Here is a 15,998-nt window from a genome sequence, read left to right as displayed (position 1 = left end):
GCAAATGACATATCCAATAAAGGGTTAGTATCCAAAATATATAAAGAACTGATACAACTCAATATGCAAAAAACAAATAATCCAATTTAAAAATGGGCAGAAGACACGAAGAGACAATTCTCCAGAGAAGACATACAGATGGCCAACAGACACATGAAAAAAATGTTCAACATCACTCATCATCAGGGCTAATGCAAGTCAAGACCACATCAGATGTCACCTCACACGTGTAAAAATGGTTAAAATCAAAAACACAAGAAACAACAAGTGTTGGCAAGGATGTGGGAATAAAGGAACCCTCATGCCCTGTTGGTGGAAATACAAACTGGTGGAGCCACTATGGAAAACAGTATAGAGGTTCCTCAGAAAGTTAAAAATAGAACTATTCTACAGGGGCGCCTGGGTGGCACAGCGGTTAAGCGTCTGCCTTAGGCTCAGGGCGTGATCCCGGCGTTATGGGATCGAGCCCCACATCAGGCTCTTCTGCTATGAGCCTGCTTCTTCCTCTCCCAGTCCCCCTGCTTGTGTTCCCTCTCTTGCTGGCTGTCTCTCTCTCTGTCAAATAAATAAATAAAATCTTTAAAAAAAAAAAAAAAAAAGAACTATTCTACAATCCAGTAATCTCACTACTGGGTATTTCCCAAAAACTTCATTTTACCCAACTAATTCAAAGGCATACATGCACTGCCATGTTTACTGCAGTAGTATTTACATTAGTCAAATTATGGAAATAGGCCAATTGTCCTTCTATAGATGAATGGATAAAGAAGGTGTACACACACACATACACACACCCCTACACACACATCAAAATATTATTCAGCCATAAGAAAGAACAAAATCTTGCCATTTGCAACAACATGGATGGAGCTAGAGAGTACAATGCTAAGTGAAATAAGTCAGTCAAAGAAAGACAAATACTATATGATTTCATTCACATGCGGAACTTAAGAAACATTAACAAGTGAGCAAAGGGGAAAAAAAGAGAGAGAGAGAGAAACCAAGTAGTATACCCTAACTATAGAGAACAAACAGATAGTTACCAGAAAGGAGGTGGATATAGCAATCTCACTTCTAGATATCTACTCCAAAAATAAAAACTAACGTATGCCCAAAGTAATTCATGGCAGCAAAGTAATTAATTTCAAGTGACTTCAAAACACAGTTTTTACTCTAAATCCCTAAAGGAATACCCTCTAGGACAAAAAGAATGGCAAAGTAATCTTAAACTGCATTTAGTACTCTTATTAAATACATGTAATATAGTCTTATAAATTCTTATATATATATATGCACACATACATACACATATGAACTTACATACATAGGTATACACATACATTATGATAAAGCAAATAATTATATTCATGCTATTAGGAAATAAGATTTCTAGCATAAGAAAAAAAGATACAAATATTAAATCTGAAAATTTACATGAAAATCCTGTGATCTAATACTGAATTGGAATTATCAGTATGATCTTATCGTATATTTTTCTCTTCCTAAAAATTATCTATTTCCCAGCTCTGTTCACAAAATAAAAAGGCAGTGGGAGTGGCAACAGCAACCCAGTGGATAGACTGTGTTCCCTAAATACTATTTCCCACTAAAAGGACCTAGGCTTCTCAATGGAAAGGCTGGTTGAAGATCTGGGGCAGGAAATATATAAAATCAGCCTACAACATCTTATGCTAGAACACAAAAACCACTTGGATTTGTCAAGAGGCTCAGGACCCAAGTTAAAGGGGTTCTCACTGACCAAAAATGGGAGATCTGAACATCAAAAGAATAAAGACTGGAATACAATAAAACATATATAAAATTTAGTTCAAAAAACAAAAACTCACTGGCCACCTTATAAAGTTGCTAGGACACCATTCTATTTTTCTGAAAATTGATAAAGAATGAGAAATAATCGAGTATTTTCCTGATTTTCTGGCATGAACTATACTTCACAGGAATATTCTAAAATTCTTTATAGAGGGGTGCCTGAGTGGCTCAGTCGTTAAGCGTCTGCCTTCGGCTCAGGGCGTGATCCCGGCATTCTGGGATCGAGCCCCACATCAGGTTCCTCTGCTGGGAGCCTGCTTCTTCCTCTCCCACTCCCCCTGCTTGTGTTCCCTCTCTCGCTGGCTGTCTCTCTCTCTCTGTCAAATAAAATCTTTTACAAAAATAAAATAAAACAAAATAAAATAAAATAAAATTCTTTATAGAATAATCCCAACCAATAAAACTAATGAAGAATTACAAAATACTAAAATCCCCATTTACAACCCTTAAAAAATCGTAGATCTAGAAAATGATCATCAATAAAAACTAAAATCATTAGGTGAATGATTAATAGGGAAATTTGAGAATCAGGTTTACAGAGCCTGACCGTGCTGATCAAACTTAATGTCACCAAAAGTGACACAATCCAGACTCTGTGCTTCCTGACATGACACAATGGGAAGTACCCCATCATCATACAGTATTTTTGCCAAAAGAGTTAAAACTAAATCTAATCGAGGGGCGCCTGGGTGGCTCAGTTGTTAAGCGTCTGCCTTCGGCTCAGGGCGTGATCCCGGCATTCTGGGATCGAGCCCCACATCAGGCTCCTCTGCTGGGAGCCTGCTTCTTCCTCTCCCACTCCTCCTGCTTGTGTTCCCTCTCTCGCTGGCTGTCTCTCTCCCTGTCAAATAAATAAATAAATATCTTAAAAAAAAAACTAAATCTACTCGAGCCTTGTGTAGATCTAACTACCACTTTACTGGAAGGAGGAATGTGTTAAGTGACATCATCCAAATCCAGAATGTGAGAAATACTGTAAGACAAAATGACTTGATTTCTTCAACTCATAGAGGACATGGAAAAGAGGGAAAACTGTTACAAATTAAAAGGTATGCATTATTAACAACCACACAAAACATGTCAATTTTGAATTCTGATTGCAAAATCCAACTACAAAAAAACATTTTTAAACAGTTAAAATTGGGCAGTCTATTTGATAATATTAATATCTGTTCATTTTATTGGGCATGACAATATGATTATGTTTTCTTAAATCCTCATCTATTAGACATAATATTAACATGGACAATTTATTTTCAACAGAAGTGGAAGGTAGCTCATTGGAGAAAAGACAGTTTTTTCAACAAATGATGCTGAAATAATTGGACATCACACATTAAACAAGAACCTCAACCCTTTCCTCACACCAGATACAAAAATTTACTTGAAATAGATCATAGAGCTAGAGATAAGACAAAGCTATCAAACTTCTTAAAGAAAACATAAGAAAAAACCTTTGTAACCTTGGGTTAGGGAAAGGTTTTTTTAGTCACAACAACAAAAAGCATGATTCATAAAAAAATATATTGATAACCTGGACTTCAACAAAATTTAAAACTTTTGCTCTTTGAAAGACCATGTTAAGAAAATGAAAAGGCAAGCCACGGACTGAGTCACAGTATTTTTAAAACATATATGATAAAGATCTTGTATCCAGAAAATATAGAGAATCCTTAGAAACCAATAATTACATGAAAAACAATTCAATTTCTTAAAATGGACAAAACATTTGAAAAGACACTTCACCAAAGATGATATATGGATGGTAATTAAGCACATGAAAAATGCTCAATATCATTAGTTACTAGAGAAATGCAAATTAAACCCACAATATATACCACTATACCTCTACTAGAATGACTAAAATTAAAGACTACCAATACCCAAACCAGCAAAGAGGAGAAGCAGCTGGAAAGCTCACACACTGCTAGTGAAAACAAAAACTGGTACTTTCCTACAAAGTTAAACGTATACCCACCATATGACCTAGCAATTTCACTCCTTAGATATTTACCCAAGAGGAATGAAAGTATATGTCCACACAGAGACCTATACACAAATATTCAGGTTGGCCTTATTCATGACAGTCAAAAACTTGAAAACTCACATTTCCATCAATGAATGAATAAGCAATTTTGTAATACAATCATCCCACCAAACTTCATGCAAGAAAAAAGTAAACTACTGATAAAGGCAACAACATGAATATTTCTCAGGGGCATTATGCTAAGTGAAAGAATCATACAAAAGTAAGTTGTATGATTAACACAGGACATTCTTGACCTCTCTCATACATCATTCAATTTGATGCCTTAACCCTATTTAACTTCCTTTTTTTAAAACAGTATTGATTGATTGATTGATTGATTGATTGATTTGAGAGAGAGAGAACACAAGCAGGAGAGGCAGAGGGAGAGAGAATCTCAAGCAGACTCCACGCTGAGCACAGAACCTGACACCAGGCCCGATCTCACAACCCTGTTATCACCTGAGCTGAAACCAAGAGCTGGACGCTTAAACGACTGAGCCACCCAGGCACCCCGACCCTATTTAACTTCCTAATAATATTTGCTTTGCAGCTTGCCAGCGTGTTTGTTGTCCAGTTTATCCTCAATGTCATCCTGTGTACCTGATATGTTATGTGTATGATTCATAATTTTTTTTGAGAGAACTTAAATTCAAACTGCATATGTGTTTACAGTACAAAACTATAAAAACAAAAGCTTTGACTATTTTCTTTGTTTTTTCACTGCCCTTTAAAAAAGTTATCATTTCTTATTGATCTTATTTTTAACAAGAGAATTTTTAAAAAGGGAGCCCAATGATTGTCCGTGACTCAACATGGTAATTTGATTTCCGATGATATCAGTAAAGATACTTAGCAAAATTTTAACTGCTACACTACTGTGCTTTTTCAATACTCCTGGGTGAAAGCAATGAGTTTGCAACCTTATTCACTTACACAAGCTGGGTTTATTTTTATTTATTTTCTTTTTACACAAGCTGGGTTTAGTATGGTGTGCAGTACGGAGCCCAGAGTCTCCAACACAGTGTTGTATTTTGAGTATTTAAAGATCAAAGAACATTTAAAAAGTCCTGTCTCTGAACTCCCTCCTCCTAATCAAAACTTATTTCCCAGTTAGATGGATCCAATTAATTTGACCTAACATAAGTTGAAATTCAAGTTAAATTTATCACTAAATTGAAAGAGTGAAAGTAGCTAATCTCATTTATAATAATCTATTTTAAAAAAATACCAGGACAAGATTCATAGATTCACACAAAATTGCCAAATATATTTTAGTTTAAACACTGGCTTGATTATGTCTATTTTAATATGTAAATATTTTACCTTATTTAGATAAATTCTTGTTGTTTCTAAAACACTAAACATCAAGTGACAGACTGAATCTTTTTCTGCTCCTAGAAAACTTGGAGCCACACAACCCACATAAATCAGTGTGGGGGTTAAAAAGGCAGCAGTTCTCCACTTTTTTTTCCACCAAAACACAAGTGACATTTAAAGTGTATTTAATATTCACTGTCCAACATACTCTCCTCACTCCGAACTGCCACCTGCAGTAAGGAAGACAGCTGGTTTGCATGAAATACCCGCGAAAGATTTCTGTAACCCTGAATTTTCTCTCCCATCTATCTGTAATACACTAGTGTCATAAACCCATAGTCAAAACTGCTGCACTTTTTGCCTCATTCCTGACTCTGTTTATATTCTCATGCTTGTTTTCCTTTCTTCTTTCATTCCACTTTTAATTTGTGCTATCCTGAGTTTCATATAGCCTTGTAAGTCACCTTAATCCTTTCTAGAAGAAGGAATAAATAAATAATCATTCCATGTATCTGCAAAAGCAATCTCTTCTTGTTTACATTAGATAAAGCCTTAAAACTTTAACTCCTTGCTACCTCTTAACTATTCTCTACCGTATTGAACACGGAACTATCGAAATCTAAGTTCCTTCGTTTTTGCTTTTATCAATGCTTTCTTTGAAGATCCTTACGGCTGCATACAAAAATACAGGAAAAGCATCCATGCACAATTTAAGTTTAGAGGCCCATGACAGAAATTCAATTGTTTGCACAGAAAAAGAAACTGCTTGCCACACAAATTAAATGTGTAAGGAATGTAAAGCTTCCAGTTCCTTGCATACATGGTTACTCAAATAGTAATGGCTCAGTTACACAGCAGGAATTTTTTAATGCTTGGGCATTGGCACATGAGCATTTGTTTTAGCGCTATTTTACAAATCACTAATAAACACTCCAAACAGCAGAATTGAGCCTCTGCTCAATTGAGTCTGCCTGAATTGTTGTGAAAGAAAAAAATGTGTAAGAGAATCACATTTTTATCTAAATCTGAAATGCCTGCTAATCTATTCGAAAAAGTAGACATTCATAAAATTGGAGCTTTCATAAAGTCGTTTAGAGTTTAGTGTTCTTAAAAGAAAAATTAGTTATAAAAGTAATAAATGCACAGCACAGTAGCTTCTATTCATCCCATTTTATAGAAATAATGTCGTTTTATTTCCCCCAAAGTTATCTAACCAAGCAACAGATAATCTATAATTATAGGATTTGCCTTACACAGCAAAATTTGATCTTAAAAAGTTTGACACTTCACTCACCTACTGCAGGGACAGAGTATTGCCCATATACAGATACTAAATCAATTGTCTAAGCAATTTCTTGTACTTAGAAATTCAGTGCCACTATTACGGCTCACAATTTGGCTTATGATGCATCTGTAAGCAAACAGCCTGACAAGCACCCTAGTGTATTTCAGGATGACTGACAGGACACAGTGGCTCAAGCAGACACGGGGGATGGGTGCTCTTAAAGCAATATGCCTATGAAGAGCAACATCAAACAGTAGAATCAGACTTAAAATTACATTTTTCAAATTTGCAGTGAAATAATGATATATTGTCCAGTATCAGCTTTTAAACATAACTTCTGTGTACATTATGTTCCCAAACACTGTAAATTCCAAAGTGGCTTTAAGACTTCAAAACGTTGAAAGAAAAATGTGAAACAGGCATGCTATAGGATACCTCCCTGAACTCATTAAACTTCTAAATTACTTAAGAATATTCCAATTATTTTAAACCAAAATTAAGTCAGGGTACCTGGAGAAAAGTAGTTCTAATCTTACCTCTAGATATTTGCCAATCACATTACAAAAGTAATTTAACTGATGAAAAAGTAAATTAAAGATCAGAATTGCTATCAGAAACAGCCGTAGGAGAGCCAAATAGTTTGTTCCTTGCTGTGTTACTTCCCTATGACCTACTTCTGTGGTTGAAAAAAAGATCAACAGGGGCACTTGGGTGGTTCAGTCGGTTAAGTGTCTGATTTTGGCCCAGGTCATGATCCCAGGCTCCTGGGACTGAGCCCCAGGTCAGGCTCTCTGCTCAGTGGGGACTCTGCTTCTCTCTCCTTCTCCATCTGCCCCTGCCCCTGCTTTTTCTTTCTCTCTCTCTCTGTCTCTCAAGTAAATAAAATCTTTTTTTAAAAAAGTAGACCAAAAGATTAGGAAATTTCAATTATGGATATTCCCATATTAGTTTCACTTCAGAAAATATTTATTTAAGTGATACATTGGCTTCACTCTTCACATATATAATTTTTACTATATTATTTCACAATACTCTGCACTGCTCAATCCTTTTCTATAGCAATCAGCCCTACTGGGAAAAAAAAAAAGCTACTCCTTTTCAAACGCAATCCCTAATTTAACCAGCAGAGGGTACCATTTGATTCTGAAAGCCCACAGTATTGCATCCAATGACATTTATTTTTATACTTGAACTACAAAATGGGACACACCATCTCAACCTTCCTTATTAAATGTGTTTAGAAAAGTCCCATTTTGTTTTGCCAATATAAATTTGACTTTCATATAGTCCATAGTAATGTTTAATACTTGTCATCTGTGACAAAGTCTACCATTATTTCGTCCTCTATCAGCTCAATCAGATGCATCCTCATTGGTAGTGAAAGAAAGGCTAAGAAGTAGCAGAATTGGTTCAATAATCAAAATGACCTTCCACAACCCTAGATTTTTCTGGGGGCCAAAGAAGCAAACAAAGAAACAAAAACCCTACATAAAGATTCCAAGTTCCGTTAGAAAATTCCAAACAGGGACACCTGGGTGGCTCAGTCAGTTAAACGTCTGCCTTGGGCTCGGGTCATGCATGATCCCAAGGTCCTGGAATGGAGTCCCATATCGGACTCCTTGCTCGGTGGGGAGCCTGCTTCTCCCTCTGCTTGCAGCTCCCCCTGCTTGTGTTCGCTTGTGCTCTGACAAATAAATAAAATCTGAAAGAAAGAAAGAAAGAAAGAAAGAAAGAAAGAAAGAAAGAAAGAAAGAAAGAAAGAAAGAAGAAAGAAAGAGAAGAAAGAAAGAAAGAAAGAAAGAAAGAAAGAAAGAAAGAAAGAAGAGAAAAGAAAAAAAAAGAAAAGAAGGAGGGAGGAAGGAAGAAAATCCAAAACAAACAAAAGAAAACAAATATATTTTGTATTAAAATACAAAATAATTTCTCTTCAAAATTACATATACATTTGTAAACTTTAATATTTTCTAAATGCTTTGTCTGGTATTTGCTATTTGTCCATTATATATTACGAGCTACAGGTTAATTTTAGAAGACAGGGTTCCTGTTTTTACAGCATTATTATATTTCTCATGAGCATACAATGTTATGACTAACAAGGTCCTCATACAAGCTACAAATTCCTCATTTTACAACTTCAGTTTGGAAAAGCATGAACATTGATTTGCCTGATTTACTCTAAAAATAAAGATTTAACCGTCTAAATAGCCAAAATCATTAACTACCACAAATTTATCTTGACTGAAGATAAAAATTTTCTATGCTTCTCTGAAGTTATCACAAACATTAAGTTTACTAAATTAACTTGGCAAAAATAAAACAGATCTGAAGGCTCAAAGAGTGATCTCTCTTTTCATGCTCCCAGACTTACCACTAATGATATATCCTTTATGCTCAAGTATTAAATTTTCCAAAGAGAAAAGAAATAATCATTCTTTTCCTCAGTGGTGATTCGAAATAGGAAATTATAGTTTCTTTTCCTTTAAAAGAAAATTCTATTTCTGATACTGAAAGCAAGTGTTGGTTCCTCACTCTATAAAATCATTTTTAATAACGGAATGTGGCAGTTTCTTTCCTCATATAATAACTAATGGTAGCCACGTAAAAATTATCTTTTACATTTGGAAATAAAGTATAACATCTCTTCAACTGCTATGGATTCTTTCCAGAAATTTCGTATCTTTAATTTTCGGAACTGATCCATTCCCTATAATATAAAAGAGAGACTTAGAATTATTTCTGAAATTAACTTACAAGATATGCCTCCATAAGAAAACTGAAAAGTCAATTTTGCAAATAATTTGCTTATCCTTTTTGCCAATCATCCAAAAAATCTAAAAACATCCAATTTTAGAATATACCAATAACTTTTTTGTTTTCATCTAACTACTTAATTCTACTTTACTTTCTAACTGTGAGTTTGGTTCCTGACGCAGGCTTTCCTGAAGTATGTTTCATTCAGCAATTTTTGGTTTCCTCAGGTGCCTACATCTAAAAGCCTTGTTAGTCTCAATTCTATTTGTGGCTAAAAAAATTTGTAAACAACAATGCATGGGGTGGGAGGACACTGAATAGTGAATAGACACTATTTAAAAATAATCAATCTTACTTTTAGCAAAAATGCCTCCATATCTTCTATGTTCTATTTGAATTTTCAATACACTTTTTATATTTCATTTTATTTTTATGGTTTTTTTAATATATTTCCTTTTATACTGAAGACTACTTACCATTTCCCTAAACTGCTGCAGTGGGCTCATAACGATAATATTCACACCGATGAGCAACCTCTGACTCTGACATACATTAGGTATGATGAGTTTGAGGTCTGAGAGGCATGTGCAAATGGGTTATGTCCCGTGAACAGCTGACACGCAGAATCCTGAAGCTCAGGAGAAAAATCAAGCCTAGAAATAGAGATAGAGTAACTACACACCCATGTTATGCCCTAAACCATGAGACTAAATGAGCTCTTCCAAGGTTCAGATAAGGCAGCCAAGGATAGTACTTTGCAAAACAAGCACCCACTAGGACTAGGAAGAGAAGGAGAGAAATGAAAAGAACAGGCAGAAACACAAGAAAACTGGGTTCAAATTCAAGCTCTACTTCACTCTGCTTACCCATGTCTATGTTGATCCTTTTTACCCTGATTTTCCCGTGTTGTGAAATGAGACCTACAAAGCGGCTATGAAGAATTGCTTATAAAAATTACCCACTGAATTTAATGGAGTGCTATGTACGGTGCTAAATAATTCACCAATTAATTATTGTTATTATGTGGAAAGATACTTTTCTCCTTGTGGAATTCTACTTCTCCAAAGCAAAATGCCATTGAATTTTAGAAGACTACCGAGAGATAGCAAACAAATTGCCTATCTGATTTAAAAATGAATGAAGAGTCATTAAGTCCACACATTTTTATTTAGCAAATTGAATCCATTTCACCAAGGGAAGTAATCTACTCTATCCATGATAATAATTTATAATTAGGTAATAAGGAAACATATTATAAAATGGAAGAGCTTAAGATTTGCTTCCAAAGTTTTAACAAATGCTTAATAGAGAATATGAAAGATACACTAATACATACTAATAACTGATCTATGTTTATTAAGAGGATTAGATACGGGATGGTGAAAGGACAGAATACTGAACTAAAAGCAAAAGAATGACAATAAGTAAAAAATAGAAACCTCTAGTGTCTTGTTCCCACATAAGACTTATGGAATTGTGCCAACACGCTTCATTCCAGAGCAGACAGCCAGTCACTCGCTGAGACTGCATTAGAGTGAGGGGAAGGAAATCCTTTCTCCACTCTGCTTCCAAAGATAATAACAGAAAACTAGAGAATGATGGATTTCACTACCAAGAGGCCATGTTTATATTACTCATGTCCCTCACTGGCTCTCTAAAAGTCAAGTCTACTAATCTTGCATTAGAGAGCAAAAGAAATATATGTACAAAGACAAAGAAAATCAATTTTGCAAAATTCATAATATCTCTAAATTGTCCAAAGAATATTTGCTATACTCACTAAACTTAAACTACAACATCATTCCTAACAGGCCTCCAATTGTACTGAATAGAATAAAGCTCATCACAGGGTAAGGAAAAATAATTAAACTCAATCATAAGCATAGTGATTCACATTTCTTCAACTCTAAATAATAACCATGCCCAACAGACTGAGTAACTCACACACACATGCCCCAAACCATCCCAGCCTTCTCTGTCCTGGATCTTGAAAGCACAGAATTAGATTGACACAATCCATCATGCTCCTTAGATAAAGTTCAACTGAGGGAACTGGTCTGTGTAAAGCCTGTTTTACTTTTTGTTGTCTTATTCTATATCCCTTGCTTCAGTTCCATTCCACTTCTCCCCTCCTATAGGCATCTACTCTGTAATAGTTAATGGATGCCCTTCTGATCAACTTTCCATAACTGTTTTGATATATATCTTTACAATGATATATAGCTTTTCAAATTTACACAAACAGTATTGTACTTCCTCTCTTTCTACTTCTCTGTTTCTATCTCTCTCTGTTTCTGTCTCTGTCTCTCTCTTCCCGCACCCTCTTTGTTTTTGTTTCTGTCTCTCTTTCTCTGTCTCCTCCTGCCCCAACATTATGTTCTCATGGTCTCTCATGTTGAAATATATATATATATATATTTATATATAGAAATATATATATACACACACACCATATATATACACACTCCACTAGTATATATATAGTATATATATATATATATATATATATGGTAAACACCACAGGTTAGCTCAAGCAACACATAGCCTGGCTCTCCCTTGCCTTTCACAGCAATTTCAGAAGCAGGACATTAGATTTTCCAGATTTCTCTGCAACTCAGAATGGCATGTGACAGAATTCTGGCCAATGAGGTGACAGCAGATGTCTGCTGAGATGTTTTCTGGCAAAGCTTTTTCTTTCCCTAAAAAAAGGGAGTCAGGGGGCGCCTGGGTGGCGCAGTCGTTAAGCGTCTGCCCTCAGCTCAGGGCGTGATCCCAGCGTTCTGGAATCAAGCCCCACATCAGGTTTCTCTGCTAGGAGCCTGCTTCTTCCTCTCCCACTCCCCCTGCTTGTGTTCCCTCTCTCGCTGGCTGTCTCTCTCTGTGTGTCAAATAAATAAATAAACTCTTTTTAAAAAGGGGGTGGGGGAGTCAGATAATGTTGCTATGACCCTTGGCCCCTCCTTCTCCTATCTCTGATATGATGCCTGGACATAAAACAGTGCTACTGCAAAGCTGAGGAGGAAAGATGACAGAGCAAAACTATAGAAAGAGCTCAGGTCCTTGATGTCATCAGCTCTGAACTTCTTACCTACAGATTTCTTGTTATTTGAGAAATATTAGTTCCCAATTAGTATAATTCACTTAGTTTCTTTTCCATTTGTAGCATTCTATCAGATGCAGTTATAATGTATTTTATCGGTCCATATCCCTATTCAAGAACATTTAGGTAACATCCAACTCTTTGCTATGGGAAATGATGCTAGAATAAACATCCTCATAGATGCTTCTTTGTATACATATGCAAGAGTGCCTCTAATATATACACTCTGTTATGGACTGAATTGCATCCTCCCCACAATTCATATGTCTGTAATTCTAACTCCATTCTTTAGCATATAACTGTATCTAGAAATAGGAACTCTGAAGATGTGATTAAGTTAAAATGAGGCCATTAGGGTGGGCCCTAATCCAATATGATTGGTGTCCTTATAAGAAGAAATTAGGACACAGACACCCAAAGGGGGGTATCATGTTGAGGATATAGCAAGAAAATAGCCATCGATAAGCCAGGAAGAGATGCCTCAGGAGAAACCAAACTTGCCAACACCTTAATCTTGGATTTCTAGCCTTTAGACTATGAGAAAATAAATTTCTACTGTTTAAGCCACCCAGTCTTTGACACTTTGTAATGGCAGCCCTAGCAAACTAATACAATTCGGAAGTAGAATTTCTGGGTCAGCATGCATTTGAGCATTCAATTTCAACAAATATTACCAAATTGGTCTCCAAAATAACACCACCAGGAGAACACGTGGGTTCACATGTTCCCATCTTCTCCCCAGCACAAGATATTACATGACATTTCAACTACTGCCAACACAGGAAGTACAAAGTGGACCTCACTGCTGTTTTAACTTAATTGCATTTTTGATTACCAATGTCATTGGTGATCTGTTTAGGGTCGACTAGACAGCCATTCAAGTATCACTTCTGTGAACTGCTTACCTGTACTTTTTACCCATTTTTCTCCTAGGTTGCCTATTTTTTTCTAACTGATTTCTAAGAATTCCCTATATATTCTATATATAAGCCTTTGTCAGTAATAGTCCTTGAAAATATCTTCTTCCTGCTTAATACGTCTCCCTTCGTATCCATAAACAATTCACCATCTGTATATGACAGTTCCATATGCATCACATATTTATAGATACTAGGTTATTACCATACGTTAATTTGTACCAATCTAAAAGGTATGATAAGGTATCCCATCATTATTTTTTTAAAGATTTATTTATTTGAGAGAAAGAGACAGTCAGAAAGAGCATGAGAGTCGGGTGAGGTGCAGAGGGAGAAGCAGACAACCCGCTGAGCAGGGGGCCTGATGTGGGGCTTGATGCAGGGCTTGATCCTGGTGCTCGATCCCAGGACAACGGGATCATGACCTGAGCTGAAGGCAGACGCTTAACAGACTGAGCCACCCAGGCACCCTTCCCATCATTATTTTAATCTATATTTACCTAGTAACTAGTGAAACAAGCTAAATATCTTTTCATTTATTTATTGGTCATTCCAATGTTCTCTTCTGTGAATTACTTTTTTCCTTATCATTGGCCCATATCTCTATTTTTCTTTTCCTTATTAATTTTATAAGAATTCTTTATAAAATCTTATACTAAATCATTTTTTGTTTAATGGTCTATGAATTGCTATCTCCATAATAATAATAATATGTAACAAAACACCCTAAAACTCAGTGGCACAAAACAACACTTATTCTCTCTTGTACATTTTTACATTGGTTAGGTTGGCTAATCCAAGACGGGCCTGGCTGGGCTTACTCCAAGATGCAGTTTTGGAATCCAAATCTGTTGTACATGTTTCTCATCCTTCTTGGACAAGTAGGCTACCAGGAACATGTTCTTCCCATGGCAACAATAAAAAAACAAGAAGGGCAAGTGGAAAAATACAAACTAAAAGTAATTCCCAATTGCCAGACTGACAGGGAGTCCAGTATCTCTCGTACCCCTCAAATTGTTCAAGAACTCCAGGGCCTCTTGACCCCCACACCTCAAGAGACAGAAAACTAGAGAATATGATTAGAATATAAGTGGGCCCTGTTAAAGGCTGCTAGTGTTCTGCTCCCAGCACACAATTTACTGATGAAAACTGATCCCCTGAAGTCCAGTGTGACCTTTTCGCCTGCTGCACTCTTACCTTTGCTGCTACAATTACTGACATTGGCCACAGTGATTCTTCAAGAAAGAACGAGCTTGCTACCTGAGGTGTGGCATGACATCCATGCTTACACCTTCCGTTTAACAAACATCAGGAGGGCCTTCTGCCTCCAATCACTCACAAGCCCAAACAGCCTCTCCCACCAGGTAATGCAGGCCACAAAAAGGATTCTAGCTTAAGGTCTTTGATGTTCTTTCTTACTAGGTCCTTTCTTATCCAGGACCAGTTCAATGCACTAAAAAATTTCTAATAATAAACACACTGTAAAAGAAAGAAGTCCAGATCTTCATTCTTTTTCTCTCTGAGGGCCCACAGACTCTACAAATTTCCTCCAGTCCTCCCAGTTTTGACCAGCCCTTCAGGTGGAGGAAGACTGGAAGGGACAACCTTTATCAAATCAGAAGAAGACCCTCTTACACCAGTACCTGAGACACAAAAGGATAAATATCTCATAATGATTTGCAAACACGGGGGGAAACTTATGGTTACTAGATAAAATACAAAATTCCCAGTTAACTTTGAATTTCAGAGAAATAATGAATAATTTTCCAGCATAAGGATGTCCTATGCAATATTTGGGACATATTTATACTTAAAAAAAAATACTGCTTGTTTCCCTGAAATTCAAACCTGTGTGTCTTGTATTTTGCTAAATCTGGCCACTCTACTTTCTATATTTCATGAATGGGACAAATTGGGTGAAGGCACAACTAAAACTCCCTTGTACCTAAACTTAAAGCAGCCACAGAGCCAGACCCTCACATCCTGACATCCTATCAGAGAACTGAGGCTGACAGAGCCAACCAAAAAACCAAAAAACCACCCCAATACTGCACAGGAAGGAGCAGCTTTTTAGATAGCCAAGTGTGCTTCCTAGTCACCTCCAAGCAATACATTTCTAACTACACTCTGCTGGAAGATCTCAGTTCCCAGAAATGCAATATGGGTTATAAGGAGACAAAGGAAGAATGATATACTGTGCCCTGAAATATGAGAGCCCCAAAAGGAGGGGCACAAAGACAAGAAAAACATTGGCAGAAGGGCATTCTAGAGATTAGGTTTTATGCATCTCTCTTAGAAAAATGCATCTAAATTGCTTTAAATTATCTAGGGTTAAATTCACCTCCAAGTAGAGGATCAAATAATAGGAATAAGAGAATAGTTGCTCCAATGAATATGTACCTCCTGTAACCCAGAAATGTACTGACGTTTAAGAGAGAAGAGATTTAAAATTTAAGAGAGAAATTCTGTAATTCAAAGTTGATAGTGATGAAGCTCAAAGAGGATATATATATATCTCACTTACAACAAACACCAAAAACTTTCCTTTCAAAAACAAGCAGACAGAAAAAAATCCAAAATTAAAAGACTGTATAGCATAAGAGTAAGACAATGTCTTACAGATACAAAGGTAAATTATCCTTAAAAGAAAATTTAGAATATATCTACCCTGTGCTCTCAGTGAAATACCCAAACACATAAATTCTAGGACAGAAGTGATGGAAAAACCAAATAAAATGAAAACTGAAGTGAGAGGTCAAAATCAAAAGA

The 15,998-nt window shown here is 36.1% G+C and overlaps 1 protein-coding gene across 8 annotated transcripts in view; it reads right to left on the bottom strand.

Annotated features, from left to right (window-relative positions):
• The window catches only part of CTNNA3 (catenin alpha 3), a 1,640,794-nt gene that overhangs the window by 1,581,957 nt on the left and 42,839 nt on the right, over positions 1-15,998 (bottom strand). For 2 of the 8 annotated variants that reach the window (XM_048218675.2, XM_048218677.2), the window contains exon 1: positions 6,471-6,607. The exons of 5 other annotated variants lie outside the window; for them this stretch is intronic. The gene's annotated coding sequence lies outside the window, so the exon portion shown is untranslated. Of the gene's footprint in view, positions 1-6,470; positions 6,608-9,688; positions 9,982-15,998 lie in introns of those variants that run through there. One more of the 8 variants, XM_048218674.2, reaches the window with a different exon arrangement.

Source organism: Ursus arctos, unplaced genomic scaffold (assembly GCF_023065955.2).
Source record: "Ursus arctos isolate Adak ecotype North America unplaced genomic scaffold, UrsArc2.0 scaffold_7, whole genome shotgun sequence".
NCBI classification, from domain to species: Eukaryota; Metazoa; Chordata; class Mammalia; order Carnivora; family Ursidae; genus Ursus; species Ursus arctos.
Note: the sequence above shows the minus strand (reverse complement) of the source record. Positions and strands in the feature narration are given on the sequence as shown.